This window comes from Heterocephalus glaber, unplaced genomic scaffold (genome assembly GCF_053883595.1).
Source record: "Heterocephalus glaber isolate CG9 unplaced genomic scaffold, H.glaber_assembly_v1.0 deba00001454, whole genome shotgun sequence".
Taxonomy (NCBI): Eukaryota; Metazoa; Chordata; class Mammalia; order Rodentia; family Bathyergidae; genus Heterocephalus; species Heterocephalus glaber.
This window is the reverse complement of record NW_028258303.1, coordinates 9372498-9390952: the sequence shown is the minus strand read 5'-3', so window position 1 is coordinate 9390952 and position 18455 is coordinate 9372498. Positions and strand designations below refer to the sequence as shown.

At 34.9% G+C, this 18455-nt stretch overlaps 1 pseudogene; it reads right to left on the bottom strand.

Annotated features, from left to right (window-relative positions):
• Positions 1–306: 306 nt before the first annotated feature.
• LOC101702065 (eukaryotic peptide chain release factor subunit 1-like) lies at positions 307–7219 on the bottom strand (annotated as a pseudogene).
• Between the last annotated feature and the right edge of the window lie 11236 nt (positions 7220–18455).

The window sequence follows — 18455 nt, the reverse complement described above, 5'->3', positions numbered from 1 at the left end:
AGGTTAAAAAAGTCGTTTTTTTTCATAAAATACAAAAGCAACCAATTTCACCATTGAGTAAAAGTAAAGACTGGGATTCTTTTTTAAATTAGTCCAAAGTGGCACTTAGGAACTTACTTGTAGGCTACTGTGCTGACACCATGACAAACCAAAGTATAGGGCTGGGTCTGGTTTTGTTTCGGTTTTCTTTTCAGTATCCAACGCTCACAGATTAAGTTCTGGAAATATTCCAACTGTAAGGCAGGGATCTGTTTGGATTCCACCATGGGTATGCTTCTTGGGTTGGATGCTTGAGGGTGAGGCACGTTTTGCAGAACCCATGTTGACTACCTAGTAGTCATTAAGGTCAAAAAATTCATCATCTCCTCCTTGGTATTCCATTCCCTGGAAATCTACTCTGTATCGCAAGATACCTCCAATTCCACTAAATCCTTTCACAAATTGGGACTCTTCTTGTGACTTATCTGTGACAATTTCCAATGTAGCTCCAAATTTTTTATAGTTGTTTGCAAACCATTCTAAAAGGGGCATGGTTTCAATCAGCTCATGTTCCTGTCCTGTTTCTTTGTCTGTGAAATGAGATTTATCCTTCTCTTGTTCTGGAGTTAAATAGAGAATGTTCTCCTCTTCTGTACCTTGGCAATGAAGACTATATCTCATTATATCCAGATTTTCATAGACTATTAGAATCTCTACAGCTCCCATTTCCAAAGCTTTTAGTGTATCTTCAACTCCAAAACAGTACTTGCCCATGTCCTGGCTAATTTCATCAAAGTATTGGCCTATTAATTTCTTCTGTTGAATGAATTTCACATTGGAGAGGACTTCAGTAGATAACTTAATAACTTGATTGAATCCATTTTCACCACCATAGGCTATAACAACTAACTTTAAAACTTTCGATTGCAACCTCTGATCAAACATATCAGATTGATTTAGTTCAGTTTTAAAGTCAGCTGATCTAGCTAAAACAAGATCAGCCACATTCACTTTGTCCCCAGAAATAAACAGCTGTGCAGCAGTTTCTGCTACTTTCTGAACATAATTGTGTCACTTTTCCATTCTTTCTTTTATTATTACTTAAAATCTTTTATTGGTACATACTGGGTATACAACACATTTACATTTCTCATTGGGAACTTGTACCGTTACATGATGCATCTTGGTTCTTATATTTTCCCCATTCCTAGCCCTCCTTTCACCCCCTCCACCCTTCCCTATTTACAAAGACTTTGTTTCCATATTTTCCACTTCTCATAATTTTTCCTTTCCCTTCTTTGCTTTCCGCTGCCACTCTGACTAACCCTACCTCTTTGGACCTTTTCTTCCTATTTCACATTATCAATTATTCATCCTAATCACTGGTACATTATAGGTATACAATATAATGACATTCATCTTTGGAAATTGCACCTTTACATAATTTCTCTTGATTCTTATTTTTCACCCTTGCCCAGCCCTCCCTTCAACCACTCCATCTCTCCCAATTTACAAAGACTTTGTTTCCATTTTTCCATTTTCTCATATTAATTCCATTCCCTTCTTTCCTTTACCCTACCCCTCCCACTTCCCCTTCCCATTTGCCCCTTTTCTTCCTATTTCACTTTATGTATTATAGCTTTTAGTCCTTATTTACACTTTCAGTTTCTCACACTAGAGAAACTATTCAGTATTTATATATGTATGTCCTATTTATTTCACTTAAGAGTATCACCTCAATGTTATTCCATTTAGCAATAAATGTCTCTAATTTCTCATTTTTTTTGGCTGAGTAGTACCCCATTTTATTAAAAAAACACATTTTCTTCATCCAGTCTCCACTTGATGGGCATTTGGGCTGTTTCCAAGTTTTAGCTCATTCAAACTGTGTTGCTATGAACATGGGTGCACATATATCACTGTGTGGAATGATAGTTTTAATTCTTTGGGGAAGATCCCCAGCAGTGGAATAGCAGGGTCAAATGGGACTTTCAGTCCTAGTTCTTTGAGGTATCTCCATACTGATTTCCACAGTGCTTGCACCAGTCTACACTCCCACTAGCAGTGGAGCAGGGTTCCTCTTTTCCCACAGCCCTGTCAGCATTTGTTATTGGTGGATTTCATGATAGCAACCATTCTTTCTGGAGTGAGGTGGAATCTCAGTGTTGTTTTCATTTGCATCTCTAGAATGACCAGTGATGTTGAACAATTTTTCATGTATTTATTTGCTATTTCTACTCCTTTGTATGAGAAATGTCTGTTCATTTCAAATGCCCATTTTCAGATTGGGTCTTTAAATTTGGGAGGTCTGATCTTTTCCAGTTCTTTCTACATTCAAGATAGTAGACCTTTGTCTGAGGAAAATCAGGTGAAGAATTTTGCACATTGTGGGTTGTCTCTTCACGCTGCTGGTGGTTTCTTTTGTTGGGCAGAAGCTTTTCAATAAGAAAGGATCCCACTTGTTGATTGTTTGTACCGGTTCATGGGCAACTGAGGTTTTGTTCACAAAATCTTTTCTTACACTGATGTCTTCAAGAGTTCTACCTAACCTCTGTTCCAGCCGATTCAGCATTTCTATTTTAATATTTAGATCTTTAATCCATTTTGATTTTAGTTTAGTGCATGGTGAGAAATATAGGTCTAGTTTTAATTGTCAGCAAGCTGAAACCCAATTTTTCCAGCACCATTTATTAAAGAGGCTATCTTTCCTCCAGTGAGGGTGTTTGGCTTCTTTATCAAAGATGAGATGACTGAGTGTATCTGGCATTGTTTCTGCATCTTCTAATCTGTTCCACTGGTCCTCAGGTCTGTTTCTTTGCCAGTACCATGCTGTTTTTACACCGTATCTTTGTAGTATAGTTGCAAGTTGGGGATTGTGATACCCACTGCCAAGTCTCTGTTATCCTGAATTGCTTTTGCTATTCTGGATCTCTTCTTGTTCCAAATGAATTTTTGGATGGTTTTCTCAAGGTCCATGAAGTTTGCTGCTGGGATTTCAATTGGGATTGCATCGAATCTATATAGCAATTTTGGAAGTATGGCCATTTTAACTGTGTTGAGCCTTCCTACCCAGGAACAGGGGATGTCTTTCCATTTTCTGATATCATCTTCAATCTCTCTTTTCAGAGTGCTATAGTTTTCAGAGAAGAGGTCTTTGATTTCTTTTGTTAGGTTGATTCCTAGGTATTTCAGTTTTTTGGATGCTATTGTGAAAGGAATTATTTGCCCTATTTCTCCCTCAGTGAGTCTGTCATTGGTGTAGAGGAAAGCTATTGATTTTTGTGTGTTGACCTTGTATCCAGCTACTTTACTAAATTTGGTTATTAAGTCTAGAAGATTTTTGGTGGAGCTCTTGGGGTCTTCTATATACAGTATCATGTCATCTGCAAATAATGACAATTTGACTTCTTTATTTCCTATCTTTATTCTTTTTATTTCTTTCTCTTGTCTAATTGCCATGGTGAATGTTTCCAAGACTATATTGAACACGAGTGGTGATAGTGGACATCCTTGTCTTATTCCTGATTTTAGTGTGAAGGACTTCAGGTTTTGACCATTTAGTATGATACTGACTGTTGGTTTTTCATAGATGGCTTCTATCAGTTTGAGGTAGAGACCATCTATTCCAATTTTTTGTAGGGTTTTTATCATAAATGCATGTTGGATTTTGTCAAATGTTTTTCTGGGTCTATGGAGATAATCATATGGTTTTTGTCTTTGGCTGTATTGATATAGTGTATTACATTGATTTATTTGTGTATGTTGAACCATCCCTGCATCCCTGGGATGAATCCCACTTGGTCATGGTGTATTATCTTCTTGAGGATCTTCTGCATTCTATTTGCCAGTATCTTATTAAGGATTTTTGCATCTATGTTCATTAGTGAGATTGGCCTATAGTTCTCTTTTTCAGTTGGGTCTTTATCTGCTTTGGGGATCAAGGTGATGCTTGCTTCCAGGAATGAATTTGGGAGTACTGTTTCCCTTTCAATTTCACTGAAGAATTTAAAAAATAGTGGTAGTAGTTCCTCTCTAAATGTCTTGTAGAATTCAGCAGTGAAGCCAACAGGACCCGGGCTTTTCTTAGTTGTTAAGTTTTTAATTATGTTTTCAATTTCATTGGTTGATATTGGGTTGTTCAGAATTTTTAGGTCTTCTTCGTTCAGCTTTGGTAATTCATATGTATCTAGGAATCTGTCCATTTCTTCTGTGTTGTCCATCTTATTGGCATATAGGTTCTGGAAGTAGGTATTGATGATCCTCTGAATTTCTGCTGGGTCTGTTGTAATGTCACCCTTTTCATTCCTAATTGCATGGTTTGGGCCTTTACTTTCCTTTTTCTGATAAGGTTGGCTAAAGGTTGTCAATTTTGTTGATTCTTTCAAAGAATCAACTCTTGGCTTCATTGATTTTTTGTATTGTTCTCTTAGTCTCTATTGCATTGATTTCTCCTCTGATCTTTATAATTTCCTCCCTTGTATGAGCTTTGGTTTTGTACTCCTCTTCTTTTTCTAGAAGCTTGAGGTTCAGCATCAGGTTGTTTAATTGGGCTTATTCTGTTTTCCTAATATGAGTATTCACTGCTATGAATTTCCCTTATAAGTCTGCTTTCATTGTGTCCCATAGATTCCAATATGTTGTATTGTCATTGTCATTTAATTGAAGGAACTCTCTCATTTCTTCTTTAATTTCCTCTGTGACTCATTGGTTATTCAGAAGTGTGCTGTTCAATTTCCATGTGTTTATGAAATTTTTCCAGTTTCTTTTGCTATGGATCTCCAATTTCATTGCACTATGATCTGATAATATACAGGGTATAACTTCAATTCCTTTGCACTTACTTCAACATGTTCTATGTGTGAGTATGTGTTGTATTTTGGAGAATGACCCATGTGCAGCTGAGAAGAATGTTTATTCCGATTTTGTGGGGTGGATCACTCTGTAAATATCTGTTGTTCATTTCTTCAAGCATTCAATTGAGTTCTAGTATTTCATTACTACTTTTTTGTCTAGTTGATCTATCTATTTGTGACAGTGGGGTATTGAGGTCCCCCACAATTGTATTAGTGCATATATGACTTTTCATGTCTGTTAGTATTTGTTTTAAATAGTTGGGCGCACTAGTTTTTGGTGCATAGATATTTATGATTGTCATCACTTCATGTTGTAGTGTCCTTCTTTGTCTCTCTTAATCATTGTTGGTTTGAAAGCTACTTGATCTGCAAAGAGGATAGCTACTCCTGCTTTTCTTCAGGCTTCTGTCACATGGAGTATTGTTTTCCAACCTTTAACTTTCAATCTATGAGTTTCCTTTTGAATTAAGTGTGTTTCTTGTATGCAGCTTATTGTTGGATTTTGCTTCTTGACCCATTCTGCCAGTCTATTTCTTTTGATTGGTGAATTGAGACCATTAACATTGATAGTTATAACTGAAACATATTGACTTATCATTGTCATGACTTTTCCTTTTTGCTGTTTTCTCCCCCATTACATTTAATTTCTGGTCATGCCTGATGAGTTCATTCTGCTTTGCTTGCTGGGGTTGTGATCCTCTTTGTGTGTTTCTAGGATATTTTCTAAAATTTTTTGGTGTGCTGGTTTGGTATTCATGAAGTTCCCAAGGTGCTCATTGTCATGAAAGTATCTTATTTCTCCATCAATTTTGAAAGGTAGTTTTGCAGGGTACATCAATCTGGGTTGGAGGCTGTTTTCTTTTAGGGCTTGGAATAGGTCACTCCAAACTCTTCTTGCCTTGATGGCTTGTGTTGAGAAGTCTGCTTCGATTCTGATGGGCTTTCCTTTGTATGTGATTTGTTTCTTTTCTCTAACTGCTTGTAGAACTGTGTTCTTCTGTTGGTTTTCTGGAATCTTAACAATTATATGCCTATGTGTAGATTTTTTTTGATCAAGGCTATTTGGAGTCCTATGTACCTCACTTATCTGTATGTGAAGCTCTTTTCCCCTGCTTGGGAAGTTTTCTGCCATTACTTCTGTGAAGAGTTTTCTTATGTCATCTGCAATCTCTCCTGTTTCTTCATTGAGCCCAATCAGTCTTATGTTATTCTTCTTTGCATCATCCACCAGCTGCTGGATTGATTTCTCATGTTCCCTTATTATTTTGATGCAATTTTTCTTTTCCTGGTCATTAATTGCAATCTTATCTTCTACATCTGAAATTCTGTCCTTACATTGGCTCATTCTGCTGTGTAGACTTTCAATGGAGTTTTTTTTATCTCCTGGACATCCATTTGCATCTGTTTTATGGATTCCATTTGTTTCCTATCTTGGGATTCCATCATGTTCCTCAGCTCCTCTCTAGATTTATTAATCATGTCTTGCACTCGGAGCACAATCTCTGCTGTTATCTAAGAAAGTATTTCTGATTTCATTTTTTCCAGATCCTATTTTGTTGCCAGTTCAGAGGGTCCAGGTGGTTGAGTATCAATGTTCCATCTCATTTTCCTTTGGGAATGCTGTAGGTGATCTGGAAGTCTTGTTTTGAGACTTATTTTCATGTCTTCTCATTTTGACCTGAGGGGGGCCAGGGTAGTGTTAGCACCCGCACGTCTCACCTCCTCTGACCTGGGAGTGGTGGGACAGCAGCCTGGAAGCCCCTTCCTCTGGGCCAGGAGTGGTGGGATGATGGCTCAGAAACCCCTTCCTTGGGCCAGGATTTGTGGGACGGATAGCAGCCTGGAAGCCTCTCCTCTAAGCTGGGAGTGGTGGGACAGCAGCCTTCCATTCTTAAACAGGCAAAACACAAGGCTGCCTGACCTCCTCTACCATGTTTCTTTGGAAAATCCACAGTGAATTTGTGCAGGACTTCTCTTGTTTTTCCTTGGAATGTGCCAAAAAGTGCACCACTACCATCTAGTACAATGAAGCCAAACTTGCTGTCATCTGAAAGTAGTGCTGTAAGAGCCTCTGTATGGAACTTGTTGTCACACAAATACAATGATGTATTAATTGGTTTGAAAGGCTCAAAGTCAATGTTGACTTTCTTTTCCTTTCCTTCTTCTGTTACAATTGTTCCACAGTAAACAACCAGACCATTTGGAGGTACTTTGTTATAAAGTTTGAGTCTTTGTTGTACTGATGTAGTGGTTCCCAAGACTGAAAGGCAGTTTACTCATGACTTAATGTTAGATGCAGTTACAAACTAATCTGGTAAGACTTTTGCCACTTGTGAAATCTGGTCTTTGGGAGGAATGATCAATGATATCATGCTGTTGCCATTGCTGCAGGCCGCCTCCAAGCTCTTAATGAGCTTCTTGATCTTCCAGAATTCCACGTTCCTGTTGGCAGCACTGGGGTTGTCCCCATCTTCTCACCTCCTCCTCCCTAAGGGCCTAGTCCTGGGCGGCAGTGGATGCTCCTCCCTGGCGGCTCCGCAGTGGCAGTGGCTCTGACATAGGACACCCCTTTTTCATTCTTAACTGCATGGATTTGAGCCTTTTTTTTTCTTTTTTTTTGATAAGGTTGACTAAAGGTTTATCAATTTTATTTATTCTTTCAAAAAACCAACTCTTGGATTTATTCATTTTTTTGTATCATTCTATTAGTCTTCATTGCATTGATTTCTGCTCTGATCTTTATAATTTCCTCTCTTGTATGAGCTTTGGGTTTGTCATGCTCTTCTTTTTCTAGGAGCTTAAGGTTCAGCATTAGGTTGTTGATTTTAGCTCTCTCTGTTTTCCTAATATTCCATTCACTGCTATGAATTTCCTGTGTAGAACTGCTTTCATTGTGTTCCATAGATTCCTATATGTTGTACTGGCTTAATCATTTACTTGTAGAAACTGTCTAATTTCTTCTTTAATTTCTTCTGTGACCCATTGGTTGTTCAGGAAAGTGTTATTCAATTTCCACGTATTTGTGGGAGTTTTGCAGTTTCTTATGCTATTGATCTCCAATTGTATTGCACTATGGCCTGATAATATACAGGGGGTAACTTCCGTTCTTTTACATTTATTTAAACATGTCCTATGAGCTAGCATGTGGTCTATTTTGGAGAATGACCTGTGTGCAGCTGAAAAGAATGTGTATTCTGATTTTGTGGGGTGAAACACTCTGTAAACATCTATTAAGTCCATTTGTTCAATAGCTTGGTTCAGTTCCAGAATTTCATTGTTGACTTTTTGTCTAGATGATCTATCTAATTGTGATAGTGTGGTATTGAGGTCCCCCACTACAATTGTATTAGTGCTTATTTGGTTTCTCACATCCCCTAATATTTGTTTCATATAGTTGGGGGCATTCATATTTGGTGCATATATATTTATGATTGTCATCTCTTCCTCTTGGATTGTTTGCTTCACAAGGATGTAGTGACCATCTTTGTCTTTCTTAATTAGTTTTTTTTGAAATCTACTTTGTTTGCAAATAAGATTTCTACCCTTTTTTTTTCCAGGTTCTTGTCTCATGGAGAACTGTTTTCCATCCTTTTACTTTCAGTCTATGAATTTCCTTTTGAGTTAGGTGTGTTTCTTGTATACAGCATATTGTTAGATTTTGCTTCTTAATCCACTCTGCCAGTCTATTTCTTTTGGTTGGCTAATTGAAGCTATTAACATATATGGGGGAGTGCTGCAGACACCCCTGCCACTAAGCTGGTCGCTGGGGGGCAGAGGGGCAGGATAGAGCAGGGCTCCACGCGGCCAGATTCCTCACCATCCACCAGCTGGATGCTCCAGACAGAAAAGTCTTTAAAGAAAGGTATTGTATCAGGAATAAAGTAGGGCATTACATAATGACAAAAAGTCAATTCTCCAAGAACTGAGAACAATCTTTAATTCATATGCATCTAACAATAGAGTATAAATCTATATGAGACAAAAACTGATAGAACTACAAGGAGAAATTGTGAAACTGACTAACATATTTGGAGACTTCAGTACCCTACTACCAGAAATGGGTAGATCCAACAGACAGAAAATCAATAAGAGCAGAATTGAACAAAACAGTTTTATCAATCAATTGCACATAATTGACATTTAGACTACTTCAATAGTAGAATACATATTCTTCTCAGAGTCACATTAAACATTCACTAGGAGAGCCCACATTCTGGGTCATAAAACACATTTTGACAAATTTAAAAGAATAGAAGAAATTTAATGTGTGGTCTCTGTCTCAAACATCCAAAAAAATTAAACTACAAGTTCATAACAGAAAGAAACCTAAAAAAGTCTCAAATTTATGTAATTAAACAACATATTCCTAAATAATACATGAGTCATAGAAGAAATTTCAAGAGAAATTTTAAAGCATTTAGGGCTAAATGAAAATAAAAGCACAACTTACCAAATTTAGAGGATGTAGTAAAAGCAGTGCTTAGAGGAAAATTTACAGCATTGAATTCATTGAAAGCATATTAGAAAAGAAGATCTGAAATCAGTAAGCTAAGCAACCATTTCAGGAAACTCGAAAAAGGAGATAAAATGGAATCTAAAGTAAGAAAAAATTTTTTTAAAGAATTAGGACAGAAAACAATGAAATTTAAAAATTTGTAGAGAAAATTGCCTACATATTAAAAAGATAGCAAAAGAAGACCATAAAAACTCTATCCCTACATATTTGATAACATAGAGAAAAAGGGACAAATTGTTTGGAAAGCATGTGCTGCCAAAGCTCACATAAGAATAAATAAAATATTTGAACAGAACCATGTCTATCAAAAATATTGAAGCAATACTGAACAACTTTCCAAAGTAGAAAGCAACCAACACTGGTGAATTCTACTAAATATTTAAGGAAGATATAAGACCAATTCTCTATAGTCAGAGAATTGAAGCAGAGAGGAATGCTTCCTAACTCATTCTATGAGATTAGCATTACCCTAATACCAAAACCAGACAAAGATACTATAAGAAACAAAACTATAGACCAATAACTTTCAAAATGTACCATAGATGTAAAAATCCTCAATAAAATATTAGAAAGTCAATTTTAACTATGTATAAAAATAATTATATCCCACAACCAAGTTGGAGTTATCTCAGATAATGGAAGACTTTTTCAACATTCAAATATCAGTTAATAATATCAACATCAACAAGCTAAAAAAGAAAAATCATATGCTCATATCAAGAGAGGCAGAGAAGACATTTGACAAAAACCTAATACTCATAGAAAACTTAGTAAACTACAAATACAGAAAAGTTCCTCAACTTGATATGTAAATACCTACAAAAAAACCCTACCGTTTATATCATAGTTAAACAGTGAAAACCCCAATTTTCCCGCTCAGATCAGATACAAGGCAAGAATTTTTTTCTCGGCAATCTTTGTCAATATTGTACTGAAAGTATTAAGTACTAATTATGTACTAAAATGGGCTATTGGAAGAAAGAAATAAAATACCTTTGTACTCAGATGACATGGTCATTTGTGTAGAAAATATGAAAAAATTTACAAAAATATCTCCTGGAACTTTTAAATAATTATGGTAAGGTTCCTGGATATGCAAAGTTAATATATACAGGTCAGTAACTTCACTCTATACCAGCAATGAATGAGTGAAATTTTCACTTTAAAACAAAATTCCACTTATATTAACACACTCCAAAAAAGAAATACTTAGGCATAAGTTTGACAAATTATGTACAAGATCTATATGAGGAAAACCACAATACTCTAGCAGAAGAAGTCAAATAAGAACCATTGATAAGAAGACTTTATGTTGTCACATTACCAGTTCTTACCAACTTGATCAATAGTTCCAAAACAATCCCAATATAAATCCTGAAAATTAGTTTTGTGAATATTAGCTATCTGATGCCGATGTTTATATGGAAAGGAAAAATACCCAGAAAAGCCAGTATAATATTGATAACGAAGAATAAAGTTGGAGGACTAGTACTATTTAATTTCAACACTTATAATAAAGTTACAATAGTCAGGACATGTGATAATTGATAAAAGAATAAACAAATAGATCAGTGAAGCAGAACATAGAGAGCCCATGAATATGGTCAACTGATCTTTGATAAAGACAACACAATGGAATAAAGATGATGTTTTCAACAGATGATTTTGGAATGACTGGATATTCACACTCAAAGAGTGAATCTAGACACAGATTGTATGTCTGTCACAAAAATTGACTGAAAATAGTTTATAAAACTAAAATGTAAGCTGCTCAACTGTAAAATTCCTTCAAAATAAAACAAAAAACTTTGATAACTTTTGGCATGGTGATGACTTTTTAGATATATCAGAGGTATGATCCATGAAATAAATAATTGATAATGTGGATTTCATTAAAACTAAATTTTTTGCATGCTTATAATCCCAGAACTCTGAGAAGCTGAGGCAGAAGGATCCCAAGTTCAGGCCCCAGGTTGGGCAACTTAGTGTCTTGCGAGACTCTGTTCAAAAATCAAAAGTTAAAAAAGTAGGCCTGAGGATGTAGTTCAGTGTGGAGGCCATAGGTTCAATCCCTCAGTATTGGGGGAAAAGATAAACTCTTAAATCTTAATAAAAACAAACAATTTGATTGAAAATTGGGCCAAAGATCTTAAGAGATACTGCATCGTAGATATACAAATGACAAATAAATATGTGAAAAGGTAGTCCACATCATATGTCATAAAGAATTGGAAATTACAACAAGACACAACTACACTTATTGGAATGACAAAAATCTAAAACACTGACAACACTGAACCTTGGCAAGGATATAAAACAAGAACTCTCATTCATTACCAGTTAGAGTGCAAATTGTATAGCCACCTTGGAAGACAGTTTGGCAGTTTCTTACAGAAGTACACGTGTCCTTACAATATTATCTGGTAATCACTCTTCAAGGGATTTACCCAAAAGAACTGGAAAACTTAGGACCACACAAAAACCTGCACATGTGTGTTTACAACAGCTTTATTTGTAACTAACTTGGTTTAAAACTTAGAACCAATCAAGACGTCCTTCAGTAGGTGAGTGAATAGGTACATTCTGGTTAATTCAGAAAATGGGATATTATTCAGTAATAAAAAGAAAAGAGCTACAAGACCATGAAAAGACATGAAGGAAATTTAAATGCATATTATGAAGTGAAAGAAGACAATCTGAAAGGACTATATATTACATAATGTCACCTATGTGAAAATACTCCGTGTGATATAGTGCTGTCCAAACACATAGAATGCTCAACACCACGTATTACACTATGGAGTTTGGGTGGCTGATGGGTCAGTGCAGACTCATGAGGTGTGACAAATGCAACACTCTGATGTGTGATATTGAGGGGGGAGGCTATGCATAAGCAGAGACTGTGATGGGGTGGGATATATGAGAAATTTCTGCCCCTTTCTATCAGTATTACTGGGAACTTAAAACTGCTCTAAAAATAGTTTTAATAATAATAAACTTCACCACGTTCACTCATTCCCCACTTAAGATTTACAGCAACTCTTGATTTTTCACTTGTTATACTCATGCTCCAGTGATCTTTTATAGATCTCAGCTAAAAGAGACTTTCAAGAGTTCTGAGTATTCTACCAATAAAGAATACAAAATGAAAGGTTGAATGATTCTGCTAAGATTCCCTAGCTAGTCAGATTTCTGTATGCATTATTACTGGCCTGATGAACCATCCAGAGCTACCCAGTCTCATGGTCCTAATGGGCATTGTTCGGGAAAGCAGGTTCACAAGTTCTTAATACCTCACAAAGACATGCTAGCTATTTTGTTTTGCTTTAGTGATAATGTACATTTAACCCAGGATATCACAATGAGTTATTTCCCCCAGCCTCTTTTTCATCTTTTTTTTTTCAGACAGGGTCTAGCTAAGTTGCCCAGGCTGAACTTGGACCTGTTATCATCCTTTCTCAGCCTCCCAGGATGCACTACCATGCCCAGTTACAAATATATTCTTTACAAGAGAATAGTGAGAAATGAAAATTTATTCACATATACCTGTAATGGTTTTATATTTTTAATATTCTCAGCATATAGTAATTCAAAAGTGATATTCCATTCCGTTTGTGAATGCAACAATAATCCTCCTCAAATTATAAATAATTTGAATCTAATATTTTAATTTTTATTAAAATTGGAAATATTTTTGTAACCAGCATTCAAATTTTTTTCAAAATGAATTGATGATTTTCTAAATTATTGTTCTTTTTATCTTATATTTTGATAGGAAAACAATAAATCTATGAATTATTTTAAGTCCTAAAATGAAATGTGATTCTTTGAAAGCTAGATCTCATGCACAAATTATTTTGAATAAACTCGGTTTTCACTGACATTAAATGTGAGTAGAAATCATGATTTGTTTTAGAAATGAAAGTTTTTAGAAAATTCCTTCTTTGGTAGCATATAACTATTGCCTAACTAGACATCTAAATATAGCCTTATATTTTTCTATTTAATATTAAAACATGACATTAGTATTATTTAGTATTAGCTTTAATATTAAAGCTTTTACTCACATGACTAATTATTAGCATATTGACAATAGTCTCCATTTAAAAGGAAATAATGACTTGATTCTCTGCTTTATGAGAGGATTTGTAATAATTTTGGGCTGACTTGCCTGACAATCACAGTGAAATATTATTAGCCTATTCTATTGTTTCTTAAATGTGTTGTTTCTCATTTTTAGCCTTTAGAGTACTCCCTGATCAATGTGTAAATTGATGTTCAGATCATTTCTCTGGTTTACTTATTCTGGAAATTAATTTTTGTCATTCAGATTTTATCTTACTAAAAATGCAGTTTCTATATATATATATACAATTTTCATGGCTATTTTTTTTTCTGTAAAGATATCATTAAAAGTTAAAGGTCCCTATTGTTCTCATTTTTGCGTTTACCAATACCATTACTAAAAATGCACGCTTGTATGGAAGAATAATTTCACTAGACAACAAATTGACTGCTATACTTATTACAGATTAGTATCTCCTCAGAGCAACAGCTTATGTTTATTTCACTCAAAATTATTTATGAGATCCTAGGTTGCATATTGATCTTGGGGGAATAATATTTTATTCAGGTTATACTTGGGATACATCTGCTCTTTGTTACTTAGAGAAATCTTTGATGATATCCAAGCCTCTTTGACAAAAAGAGGAAATGATAAAATTCATTGTGTAACAATTAGAAAGGAATGAGGATTATCTACTGGGAGAAGGGAAGGTTTTTAAACCATCCAAGAAATAAGGGGTGGGGGTGAGGGGGTAAACAGATTGATTCAAGTTTAGCAGCTATAAGCTGGAGGTACAAATATTTTGTTTTTTTAGGTCTTCCCAGCATTGTTTCCCAATTGTGGTAAGAGAAGCCAAATTTTGAGAAATTTGCACAAACCTACAATGTGTGGTGTTGGTAAGAATTTTAATCAAGCCAAGGTACTGGCACTTAATGCAGTTCAGCCTATTATCATTTGTTTTATATCTCCAGGCATTAAATATTAAAAAGATAAGCTCAAGAATGTACAAGGAAAAGCAATCTGTAACCCAGATACTGTGAATAGAAGTAAAAGGTTGGCTTGATTAACAATAATTTAATAATTTGTTAACATACCTGACTATAGTACTCAAAGAAACTATATTATAAAACTAGTCCTGCCCAAATAAAAAAGGGTATGATTTTTTCCTTTTCATATGGATACTTGGTAAAGCTAATGCTTAAAATTTGAACATCAGTTCTGGTGTTCAAACCTTAAACTTATTTGAATATTGTAATTTTTAAGAAACATGAAAATCATTAACTGTGAATTTTAAAACTACTCTGTATAACTGAGTTTCATAGGCAACTAAAATTACCAAGTCAATAGAAAAAATAGAGAAAAAAAGCAAAATCTCAGAATACCTAATCTTACTCCTCAATCTTATTCTTTATTTATCTTTTTTTTTTTTTTTTTTTTTTTGGTACTGGGGATCAAACTTGGGTCCTTCCACTTGCGAGGCAGGCGGCGGAACCACTGAGCTAAATCCCCATCCCTTTTCCTTATTTATCTTAATAATGACATCAAACTGCCAATTATGTTCTTGACGTGAATGTCCAGCTGTAATTCCCCAGATCACTTCCACGATGTTGAAAGTAAAATTAAAAAGCATAGTCACATTGCCTTCACAAGGCAAACTGAAAAGGTCATATTCTGGCTGCTAGCAAAATTTCCAATGGCAGTAAGATTTGTTTGCTTATTCTTTCTGAAAGTAAACAATAGTACTACAAGACATGCTTCCCTATTTGACTCCTTCTTATTCCAGAGGAAATCTAGCTTTATTCTAGAATAACATAAATGCCAAAACATAGCCTACAATTATGAAGATCTGATCATTCCTTGGTTGGGCACCCTCTGTCTGCTAATGGGTATTATGCATTGTTTTGAATTTGGTTTTCAGTCCTTCTAACATCTTCACCAAAAAATATGAAAACCAATAAGATACAATAAGTGATTTTCTATGTTTATGCATTTGTGACCTAAAATTAAGCTGTTACCCATTGAATTATCGTTCTCTTTATTCGATATATAACTTAACCTTATTTTGTTGTGGTCACTATAGTTTAAACCTCTGTGTAGTCCTTTTTCTAATCCAACTGTATCACATCGCTTGCTGTATTTTCTCTAAGCCATTTTTACATATTGCTGATTATCCTTCCATCTGGGAAATGGCCCCTTAAGACTTTTCACTTACCAAGAACAATGTGCACCTGTGTTCTGGGGATTTTGTTTATTATGTATGCACTTCCTATATATTATAGTGTATATTACTTCAATATCACTTTTTTTTCCTTAAATTCTTTTATTGGTACACTTTAGGTACACAATATGTTTACATTTATCATTGGGTGCTTGTACCTGAATATGATGTATCTTAGTTCTTATTTTTTCCCCATTACCTGTGCGCCCTTCACCCCTCCACCCTTCCCTATTTACATAGATTTTGTTTCCATTTTTTTCTTTTCTCATAATTTTTCCTTTCCCTCCTTTCCTTTCCCCTTCCCCTCCCCTTTGGACCTTTACTTCCTATTTCAAATTATCAATTATTTGTTTTAATTATTTTAATTCTTATTTACACTTTCAGTTTCTCACACTAGAGAAACTATTTGGTATTTATATATGTGTGTCCTATTTATTTCACTTATGAGTATGGCCTCAATATGCATCCATTTAGCTATAAATGACTCTATTTTCTCATTCTTTATGGCTGAGTAGTACTCCATTTTATTTTAAAAACCCACATCTTCTTTATCCAGTTTCCAGTCAATGGGCACAATATCTTTTTTCAGCAGATTCATATTTCTATGTTTTGCTTCATAAAACATAAACATGAAATATAAGCAGACTGGATGTCTATAAAGAGGCCAGTAATAAGCCCATGGATGGCTGTACTGTCTGCTGTCTTGTGATCAACTGACATAGCACAGCTCTGGGGTAAACTCAGTAGATTTACATAAAATATATTCCATTACCCTCCCTTAGAAAATTTCACCTAATATCCAAATCTTAACTACAGCTGTAACTAACAAAGATTAATATCTAACACCATTGAGAAAATTTGCAAGGGAAGTGAAGATTTAAAAAATATATAAGAAATGGATTGTCAAATAATTCCTATTGATTGTCCAGACTGCTACATGCTAGATGTTAAGGTTTTTTGTTTGTTTTTCTGTAAAAGAGGTTAGAGAGAGTGCTTTGCAATTAAGTTCCCTTATGCTTTAATCCTGTCACTAACCACAGTAACTTGTTACTTTACCAAGAGCTTGTTACTTTACTAAGGGTGATGTAAATCACTGAGACTTGGGCTCCTCTTCTCTGCCATTCATTAACTTTTAACAAAATCGTTTCCTTTTCCATTCACTGCTTTTTCAAATTAAAAGTGAAGAACTTAGAATATTTGACACTGTAGTGATAAAGCTCCTATGCCATGACTTTACCATATTCTTTTCTGTTTCCTCACTTACCTGAAACTCTCTAAAAACAAACAACACCCCATTCTTTCCCGCACATTAGTTTTGTGACTATTTGCTGAATCTGTAAGCTTATATAGTTTTAAAGCAAGTATGATGTTCTTTATGAATATCCCACATATGTAGAGAAAGCCCACTTTTAGTATGTTGTTCAGCCATTACACAGTTCACTAAAGGTTAATAGGGGTGCTCACCTATATGTCCAGCTTGTCGTATATACTGGTGCTTTTCCACTTACAATGGAGTTTCATCTGGATAAACCCATCAAAGGTTGAAAATGTATTTCATACACCTAACCTACCAATCATTACAGCTTAGCAACACATCACAGTAGAGAGTATCAGTTGTTTATCCTCTTGAGTGGGAGCTGCACCTCATTGCCACAAGAGAATATCGAACCATACAGTGCTGGCATGGGAAAAGATCAAAAATCAAATTTTAAAGTACCACTTCTACTGACTGTGTATTGCTTTTCCAAGCCCTAAAGTGGAAAAAATTATAACTTTATCCATAGTAATTCAGGGATCACTTGCATTTAGGAAATCAGGGGCAAATTGAATAGTAACCACCAATCCAGTTTAAGGCTAGTAAGAAACAGCATAAGGAATCACTCCTCTGGCCTTGGATACAGGTATACATTTTTTTTGCCATAAATTTTCTTTCCTTTTCTAAATTCCCTCCAATATGTTAATATTTTTATTTGTTGAGAAATTTTTCATACTGTACTCTCACATTAATGATTCATGGCCAACATGTGATGAGTTATGACTTGAAACCATTGTTTTCTACCAGACCTGTGAGATATTTTTATTTCTTCCCCACAATACAAAGCTCCACAATTATTTTCATTAGCATTCACTCTTTATCTGATTGCTTCTTCATTTAAGTATAGTTTCTTTTAAAACTTTTCAACTTATTTCATCTTCCTGGGCCTCAGTTTTCTCATTTGTAAAATAAAGAGTTGCATAGATTAACACCTGCTACACTTTTACCTCCAAAACATCATTTTCTAAGTTTGAACTAAATCAATCTTTGGCTCTTTAATGCCATTTGAATATTTAAAGAGTGTGCTCTATATTTTAACTTAGAGACAACTGATGAGAAGATAGACCAACCCCAGGCCCCAAATCAGCTCTTCCAGGGCACCATTTGTCACATTCTCCCAAGATGACACTAATGCATTGATCACCCCTCCATTTCTCATTTATATTCTCTACAAGTGTTTTCAGTTGGGGTACATTTGTCAATGTTTTACAAAATTTCTGAGGTAGATTAATTTGGTGTCATTATTTTTAAAGATTGTCTTATTTCTTTAAATTGATAAGGAAATACAAATTAATGATTTTAAATGTTATTTTCTAATTCTTTAAAACCATGGAATGTTAAGTTAATTCCATTCAGTTAAAAAAGGGCCAGCATTCTAATAATACTAGGAATACTATATTTATCTAGTATTTAAGACTGAGAGATAAATGCTCTAAATTTATTGCCAAAAACTTGCAAAATCTAAATTAATATCACAAAGTAAGCCAGCTTTATTATATCCCTTAGAA